The 10,070-nt window shown below is 43.3% G+C and overlaps 1 pseudogene; it reads right to left on the bottom strand.

The window, feature by feature from the left end:
• Positions 1-8,972: 8,972 nt before the first annotated feature.
• Positions 8,973-10,070, bottom strand: LOC123571007 (melanoma-associated antigen C2-like; annotated as a pseudogene).

Below are 10,070 nucleotides of genomic sequence, written 5' to 3'. Positions count from 1 at the left end.
AGAGAATTCAGTGAGAGTTGGGGTTCTGTCCACCCACTACAGCCAGGATCAACTGAGTCGTTCATGAGCTGACTTCCCTCTTCAGCTCTGGCTCAGTGTCCCAGGGGCAGTGGGCCTCTGCTCATAGCCAGGATTGGTGGATCAAACCTCAGCGCTCAAGGTGGAAACCCACAGACAAAGAAGCTCTTCTCCCAGCCTGGGAGGGAACTGGTGGGTAAATTGCAGCTCTGGCCCCCATGTCCTTGGGAATTATCCTCATGGAGCTTTTCTTCTGAGTTCCCAAGAAGGGAGCACTTCTTATGGAAGGTGAAAAGAAAATGGCAGCCCATCCTTTTATCTCCTGGTACTGGGAGGAATTTTTCTGTCCAGAAGAGAGAGGGACTAATGATCTCGGGATTGAATCAGTGGGACAGTGTCAGGGAGCTTTTTAAAGGAGTGAACACAACCCTTCTCCAAACATACCCCAAATGACTCACCTTCAGTTCCTTTTCCTCACTTTAGTTTCAGCCTTCAGGGAACATGCTGCCTCTGCCAGTGAAGGTTTACCATAGTTGCCATGAATGTAGATTTGTTGATCACGGGGTTGGGGGAGTGGAGGGCATTCCCATCGTTTGAGGAAGAAGTAACATTTACCTGTGTATCAGAGAGGTTATAAAACACACATGAATTCTAACAATAAACCATAAGAACCAAATCATGGCTCAATTTCATTTTTGTTAATAGGAAAGGTAGCAAGGTTTTGTGTGTGTGTGTGTGTGTGTGTGTGTGTGTGTCCTGGATGCCTCCATTTCTTTATCTTAACCCCCAATGCAACAGCATCTTCTGTTCCCTCAACTACTAAAGTTCATTCCAAATCCATCTACTTAAGTCAATCTCCGTTACTAGGGCTTTGGGTGAAACTAACATCATCTCTCCCCTAGACTATGGCAACACTTGCCTTATGGTTGCTTCCTTTATTTTTTTTTTTTCTTTATCCCTGTAAATTCCATTGTCTCTTCAGCAGCCCATTATTTTTTACAAATTCCAAACCGTAGTTAATTTTCTAAGATTACACACATCAGATTTAACTATTATGTAAAGTTATATGCATTGTAACAAATGCATAGAGTTCTGTATCTAATACCCAAGTATCATACTGACCAGTTCCATCAGCTTACAATTCCCCTGTGAAGTCAACCTCTGCACTTCTCCCAAGATCCTAGAAGCTATGCTTTCTTTTCCTTTTTTTTTTTTTTTTTTTTCGAGACGGAGTCTCGCTCTATTGCCCAGGCTGGAGTGCAGTGGCCGGATCTCAGCTCACTGCAAGCTCCGCCTCCCGGGTTCACGCCATTCTCCTGCCTCAGCCTCCCGAGTAGCTGGGACTACAGGCGCTCGCCACCTCGCCCGGCTAGTTTTTTTTTTTGTATTTTTTTAGTAGAGACGGAGTTTCACCATGTTAGCCAGGATGGTCTCGATCTCCTGACCTCATGATCCGCCCTTCTCGGCCTCCCAAAGTGCTGGGATTACAGGCTTGAGCCACCGCGCCCGGCCCCTGCTTTCTTTTTCTTAATAGTTCCTAGAGTTGTAACTTTCGCAGAATGTCATATGAATAGGTTCATAAGATATTCACTTCTAAAAGAGTGGGGTATCATTTTTCATTTTAACCAGCAAGGAATGAGAATCCCTGTTGCTCCATAACCTCTATCACATTTGGTATTTTAAGATTTTTGGATTAGAGTCATTCTAGTAAGTGTGCAGTGTAATATTTTCTGGTTTTCCTTTGCATTGCCCTAATGGCAAATGAATTTGATCATCTTTTCAAATACCTCTTAGCAATTGGTATATTCTCTTATGTGATGTGTCTGTTCACATCATTGGCTTTGTTGTTATTGTTGAAATGGAGTCTTGCTCTGTCGCCCAGGCTGGAGCACAGTGGTGCCATCTCTGCTCATGGCAAGCTCTGCCTCCCGGGTTCATGCCATTCTCCTATCTTAGCCTCTGGAGTAGCTGGGACTACAGGCGCTACAGGCGCCCGCCACCATGCCTGGCTAATTTGTGTGTGTGTGTGTGTGTGTGTGTGTGTGTGTGTGTGTGTGTGTGTGTGTGTTTAGCAGAGACAGGGTTTCCCTGTGTTAGCCAAGATGTTCTCGATCTCCTGACCTCGTGGTCTGCCCACCTCGGCCTCCCAGAGTGCTGGGATTACAGGTGTGAGCCACTGCGCCCGGCAGAATATTGCTGATCAGAAAATTCAGAGAGCAAACTTCATAAGAAACACAGGGTTCCCACATATCTCCACTCCCACACACACACACACACACACACACACACACACACACAGAGCAACTCACATTATTTACATTTTGTAATAATGTTGCACATTTACTGCAATTGCACACACACAGCGACTCCTATTATTTACATTTTGTAATAATGTTGCACATTTGCTCGGATCGATTGACCTGTATTGCTACATCATTAAGTAAAGTCCACATTTTACATCAAGACTCAGTTTTAGTGTTGCACGTGATGTTGGCTTTGGCAAATGTATAATGATAAGTATTCACCCTTACAGTAACATGCAGAATTGTTTCCTCATCCCTAATCTCCTGTGGCTTCACCTATTCATCTATCCCTCTCCAACTTCTACTGCCTCGGAGGTCCCAGAAACCACTGAACATTTCATTGTATCCACAGTTACCTGTTCCAGAATATGGTTGGACTCATCAGTTATGCATCATTTTTGTATTTTCTCTTTTCACTTAGCAAGATGCTTTCACAATTCTTCTATGTCTATACCACTCCACTAACAATGATGGAAAGTTCCTGTTGCTCCACATACTTGTCAGAATTTGTTGTTTCAGTCCAATGGATTTCAGCCATTCTCATGAGTATATAGTGCTATCCCCTGGTTGTTCTAATTTTAATTTACAATTTCTTTACTCTTTTTTTTTTTTTTTTTTTGATACACTGTCTCACTCTGTTGCCCAGGCTGGAGTGCAGTGGTGCATCTCAACTCACTGCAACCTCCGCCTCCTGGTTTCAAGCGATTCTCCTGTCTCAGCCTCCAGAGTAGCTGGGACCACAGGCATGTGCTACCACGCCCAGCTAATTTTTTGTATTTTTAGTAGAGGCGGGGTTTCATCATGTTAGCCAGGATGGTCTCGATCTCCTGACCTCGTGATCTGCCTGCCTGGGCCTCCCAAAGTGCTGGGATTACAGGTGCAAGCCACCGCGCCCAGCCTTAAATTGCAATTTCTTAATTACAAATAATGTTAAAAATCTTCTCTTATATTTATTTGTCATTCATATATATTCTCTGGTGGGGTGTCTGTTCAGATTTCTTTTTCTTTTTTTTTTCTTTTTTGCCCATTTTAAATCAGACTTTTTGTTTTCTTCCAGTTGGATCTTAAGTGTTCAGTGTATATTTTAATGTATGTCTTTTGTCAGAGGCTGGTTTCACAAATCTTTTATCCTTACTTTTGTCTTGTTTTTCATTCTCTTTGCAATGTGTTTGGCAGAATAACATTTGTTAATTTTAATGAAACTCAATTTATCTCTTTTTTCATAGATGGTTGGTGCTTTTAGTGTTTCATCTAAAATTGTTAGGTGACCAAACCCAAGGTCATGTAAAGATTGCACTCGTAAGTTTGACCAAAATTCAATAGATTGATAAAGTATGTGTGTGAAAATGCTAGGTATTCATATACATTTATTTTGTAGAAAATTAATTGCTGAAACATTTTGGGCAATAAGTCAGCAACATGTTAAAAAATAGAAAACATTCATGCTCTGTTTATTTTGACTCAGTTTCCACATTCATATATGACTTTTGTATAAGAAATGACATGAATTTGCCCAAGAAGTTGTTCAAAGTTGTTGATTGTAGTTCTATTAATTATAGCCACAAAGGAGAAATGAATATATGTTCATCAGGAGAAGATTTGTTCAATTTGTTATTTCACAGAAATCAATTCGAATTCTAGGGAGTTATTACAAAAGTAACAGAAATCTATATGTGTTTTCATGGAAAGCTTCTGCATCCATTGTGATAAACAAGTATTTTGGTTTGTTAGGACGCCATAGCACACTACCACAAGCTGGGTGATAGAAACAGAGACTTCCTGTCTCGCCGTTTTGGATTCTGGCAGTCCAAGAGCAAGGTGTTTGCAGGGTTGGTTCCTTTTGGGACTATGAAGGAAGGATGTTTTCCAGGCCTCTTTCTGTGCCTTGTAGATGGCTGTCTTTACCCCACGTCTGTTCACATTATCATATCTCTATACGTATTTCTGTATCCAAATTTCCCGCTTTTATAAGGACTTCAGTCATATCGGATAAAGGCCCTTATTAGTAACCACTTGCTGACTTGATTGCCTCTAAAATGATCCTGTTTCCAAATAATGCCATATTTGGTTAACATAGGATTTTGGGGAGGAGGCAGACAAACTTAGAATAGCGGTAATGGCAAGTGGCAGACTTATATGTGTATCATTTCCCATGTATAGACGTATAGTGTGCTTGTGTGTGTGTGTGTGTATATATATGTGCACATCTATGTGTATAAAAGCCTGAAATCAGCTTTTAGTTTTTACAAACCACATCATTAATTGTGGTAACTTCTGAGTGAGAGACTGAATTTTAGAGAAAATTTATAAAGGGGAAAATTGTGATTGATATGTATTTTTTAGAATTGTTTGCAACAAGAACACATGCATTATTTTCTTTTAAGTAAAACATTGAAGTAAGCCTAAGAACAGGAAAAGGAGCAGTGCCATAGTCACATAAAGAAACAGCAAGCTGATGGAACAGAAAAAATATTCCTGAAATTTAAATGCCTTTACACAACAAGGTTGCTTTGATGCACATCAATTCTGATTTGAGTTGGTTGGGTGTTATGGACTGAATTGTGCCCCTGCCCCAAATTCATATATCCAAGGTCTTAAACCTTGGATATTTGGAGATTGAACCTTTGAAGAGACAATACGGTCATATACGTAGGACCTTATTCAATATAACTAATGTCTTTATAAGAAGTGGAAATTAGGACACAGACACACATACCAAGCACTAACCACGTGAGAATCCAGTCAGAAGGCAGAGCCATTTACAAGCCACAGAACAAAGCCACAGGATACATCAAATCAGCCAACATCTTGATCTTGGATTTTCAGCCTCCGGAAATGTGAGACAATAAATTTCTGTTGTTTAAGCCGCCCAGCCTTGGTATTTTCTTATGGGATAATAAACAAATACACGATGAGTCTCGGCTCTCCCGTGATCCAGGAATCGAGGCTGCTTCCAGCTTATCACATCACAACCTATGGTAACTGCTGAAGTGAAAAGAAAGCATGGGGTTGTTTCACTGGCTTCTCCCTAACTACAAATACGCCACCCAGGAAAGAGAGGCAGACACGATAGAAATGTGCACTTGTAGTCTTTCCCATAAACCATTACATTGCTCAATGATAAGAAACTACGAACATTTATGACAATAAGTCCCTTCATTTCTTGGAAGAGTTTCTGGAAAGGCAAACCTTGCCGTGAACTCTCCCAACTATTTTCAGATCCTATTACGAAACTGCGATTTCAAATACAGTATTACATCTAGTTTTAAGACAATTATTTAAGTCTTCGCAGGGAGGGCTCCACCTTTTTTCCTCAATACCAATTTCTGCACTGTCATTTTTTTTGGGGGGGGGTGGACAGAGTCTCACTCTTGTCACCCAGACTAGTGCAGTGGTGCCATCTGGTTTCACTGCAACCTCGGCCTCCCAGGTTCGAGTGATGCTCCTGTCTCAGCCTCCCGACTAGCTGGGATTACAGGTGGCCGCCACCACGTCTGGCTAATTTTTTTGTATTTTTAGTAGAGACAGGATTTCACAGTATTGGCCAGGCTGGTCTCAAACCCCTGACCTCAGGTGATGCACCTGCCTCGGCCTCCCAAAATGCTGGGATTACAGACGTGAGCCAGCATGCCCAGCCTGCACTTCATTTTAATAACCTATAAAATCTCCTTAGGCTGAGAATTTTCTCATTCTTTTGATGTATGCTAAATAACATACCCTGTGAACCTCTGCCACTTTCCAATGACCAACCATTCCTACAGTTGCACAGGTGCCTGTGACACCCTGCAAACCAGGAACTCCCTGTGGTGCAGCTACACAGACAAGAGAGAGGGGAAGGATAGTGCACTACTGCTTTCTTTTTACACCAGAGCTAGCATGTCCGCCAGGGAACCCTTGTTCACATCATGGGTGGACTTCAGAATGTTGTGGTAGTTTTGTTTTTTAGAAATTAAGCCTCTTGTAGTTGTTCATTTACAAAGTGATTTCTATAGTCTCTTCTACAAAGTTTATAGGGAAGCTTTGGTTTTGGATCACCTATGAAAATTCATTCCTCTGTGTATGTGTTCAGTGGCCTCTTTCAAACAATACATCTTTTTAAAATCCTACTCGTAATATCAAATTTCAGGATGATATCAAATCTCTGTCTCTGACCTTAGGATTCCATCCCTAAAACCAGTATATTGTGTGGCAAATAAGATCTACTCACCAGCTTATTTGGGAATTCTTTGAGAGTGTGTTGAAGATTCCCATTATGGGTATTGAAACATCACTGTCCAAAACGCACATTTATATCAAAGAACTGTTGTTATCACAGAGGATGCTGGGTGAGGGATGGAGCAGTCAGGGAATGGCTGCAGAGAGTAGGAATGGTCTATGGCAGGGGACGGGCAGTTGACTCCAGGCCACAGCCCTGGGAGCAGGCCTCAGCCTTCAGAAGAAGAACCCTTAGTGACAAACTGATCAGCGGACCAGGTTCCAGAATTAGACAAGGGAGCGCGCAGAGAAGGTCAAAACGAGGGTCCTAGAATGTGGGAAAGAGCTGGGACTGAACACAACTGCTGACACTTGGACAGAGTCAGCTCTCAAGACACCCAGGCCTCACAACAGGAGGACTTTAAGTAAAGAAAGGCCACAACAGGTCCTGAATTGTATTTCATTGTCAGTGTCACCTTTCTTCTTTAGGCTTAACCTAATATCTTAGCCACAGGGTCATCTTCAGGTCACCTCAGAGATATTGAGAAGTGTGAAGAGAAATGACATAACAGGCAGAAGGCCTCCCTCAGGCTGGGGGCAGTGGGAACAGTGTGGGCCTAGATGAATTCACACCAGGGTTCAAGTACCAGCCCTGTCGCATTCTAGCCAAGTGATCTTGGGGAAGTTATCAAGCACTATGAGCCTCAGGTTCTCCATGTGTAAAATGGGTTGGATAAGTTCTGTCTTGTAGAATTGCAGGAATATATGGAATGTGAGTAAAGCATGTGGCACAGGGTCCGAAATACACTGGTACTTAATAAATGGCAGTTGATATCAATTATGATTATAAGCCCAAAGGCTACCACTGCCTTTTTTGAAAACTTCAGCTCTTCTTTTTATTACGCAAAAATCTGGGAAAATATGTAGCCGAATACGTCACGGAAGAAGAACTCAACCAATAATTCAGCTTCACAAATACAACTCAGGACATTGTCTTTCTGAAAGGATATATCGTATAACTTGGGTAAGGCCAGACGTCTGCAGCTGGAATGCAACTGAAAGATCGTATTTTGAGTCAAGGACAAACTCCCTTTCACCTTCCCCATTGCTGGTCCATCCAACCACTAGTTTTATTTATGCTTCACTAAAAATGTAGATCTCACTTAGACTTGTCCACATTACATTCAAAAGAACCCAACTAAAAGTCCTGTCAATGGAATGGGTTCTGGCTCTCCCAGGCCTGGCAAATGAGTGTCAGCCTGGAGGCTTCTGAGCACCACATCAAGGAGTTCTCACCACATTTCTCAGGAAACCCTTGCAGATGATGGGGATCAACCACCTAGTCCTTGCACTGTGTTCACGCTCCCCAGTGACAGAGCCACAGGACACCTTCCATGACTTCCCCATGTGGAGACTCCTCTCTGCTTCATCCTCCACCCAGAGCCAACTGCTCAAGTAGTTTTCCATTCCAGGCTTTTCTCTCACCTTCTGAGAATCTGGGCCCTGCCACCACCCGGCTTCATAACAATCAGCTCCCACAGAAGCACCTGTAGTTTCCCAAAGCCCAAAACTGCCTGAGCTCAGAGCCTTTTCACTTGAAGGCGCCATCTAAAGTCTCACGTCCCCACTGTTGAAACTCACTCTTTAGATCATAGAGAAAATCTTCCCCTTCCTGATATGGCTTCTGAACCTAGACTTTATCGTGTTATGGGTGGCAAGAAACCTTGTTTTGATAGTATCCCCACAAAGAACAGTGCTTTCCGCAAGCGAATGCTGAAATAATGTTCAGCAAGTAACAGACTCAGCGGTGCTTTTATTTATTAAGGTTTAAATTCTGCTACTTTCTTGAACAAGCCAAACAAACCCAGATATATAGCTGTAGTTGTCAAGAACAACGGAATAAGGAGGATGAGGAATGTCAAAAATTAACAATCCTGTATTTTGTTCCACGATTTAAATACCGAGTTCTTTCACATTTCAAAGAAAATTCCAATCCAATCCCAATACCACATTCTACTGTTCCAGATAAGACAGAAGGTTTTCCTTACAAACTATCAAATCATTACTCTTAAACCAGACAAACAGCAGTACATGTGTGACGATTTTCATGAACTAAGATTCTGAAGTGAATTCAGCCAACCAAAAGGGGAAGCATTTGAAAAATACTGCCTCCCGCCAACAAAATGTTAAATTCTAAGTCACTCATATGAAACAGGAACACAAAGAACACTGTGGTCCCTCCAGCTCCACTCTCGCCCTCCCCTGCCTAGAACCTCGACTGCCCTCTTCAAACACAGAGGGGGAATCAGCCTCAGACTTGACTCAGGACAGCAGCTGGTGGACATGATACTGGGGCTTGCACTGGCCGTGGAAGCAGCATCATCTGTGGTGTCAATTACAGCCTGGGCTCTGCCTTCCACATCTTTCAAAGCATCCACACACCAGGATGGAAAGGAATTAGCAATGGTACTGTCGAGCTTGCCTAAAACCTCTAGGACTTTCCTCTTTTTGATTTCTGAATGGGATCTTATACCTCACAATAATTCATAATGTGGAGGAGCGTTGTTGGGCACCTCCCGGTGCTCCAGGTACTTTCTCTGCACCCAATCTACAGTGAGGAGCTCCCTGGGCTTCCCATAAATGAAGGCCTCCCTCCCAGCATACACCCTATGGAATTCAGTGCTTCCCAAATGACCTCAGAGGCACAGCTGCCCTTGATGTAGACCACACTCAGAATACGAATTAGGAGGTGGTTCTTGGACATTCCCTGGCCATCACTCAGCCTCCCCTGGTCGCTGAGTTCTACTGTTTTCAAAGACATAGGAGTGGTTGTTGGGGTCCATCTCAGTCAGGGCAATGCCAATCATTAGTTCTGTGAACTCATGAGCTTTCCTGAAGATCATAGGAAAGCAGTCCTTATACTTCTTGATGACAGTCTTCAGCATCTCAGCCTTTGTGACAGGCTCCTTTGGTTGGTACTTGAGGAGAAGCAACTGCACCAACTCAGCCACCTTTTCATCCGGTGCACGTGTGAGCAAGGATTCACTGTCTGACAAGGCACGCCATGTAGGTGTATCCTCCACTTTTTGCCTGCTGGACTCCTCATCCAATGGGCCTCACAAAGGGGAGAAAGAGCAGGAGCTCAGAGGTCTCTGGGGAGCATCATGAAGAGGAATCCTGGGAGCACTCGGGAAGAATTGGAAACCCAGTAGGGGGCATGTCCTCATCCTCTAGAGCATCCATAACCAGAATAGAGGATGAGGAGGAGGAAGAGCAGGAAGAGCAGGAGGGGAATAAAAAGTGGCAAGAGGAAGAGGAAATGGAGGAGGCTTCCTCCTCCTCATCTGTGGAATCCTGTGCATCTACCAAGACCTGTATCAGAACTGGGTTCTGGAAGTCTTGCTCAAAGTTGAGGTCGGGAAGTCTTGGGAAGAGAGCTGTGCTGACTGTTTTTCAGAAGTAGCATCCTTTAAGCAGGGATGGGGAGGATGGGATCCCAGAGGCCTGAGGGAGGGAGGGACAGTGTGAGTGGCCTCAGTGGAGAAACTCACCCAT

Source organism: Macaca fascicularis, chromosome X (assembly GCF_037993035.2).
Source record: "Macaca fascicularis isolate 582-1 chromosome X, T2T-MFA8v1.1".
NCBI lineage: Eukaryota > Metazoa > Chordata > Mammalia > Primates > Cercopithecidae > Macaca > Macaca fascicularis.
Note: the sequence above shows the minus strand (reverse complement) of the source record. Positions and strands in the feature narration are given on the sequence as shown.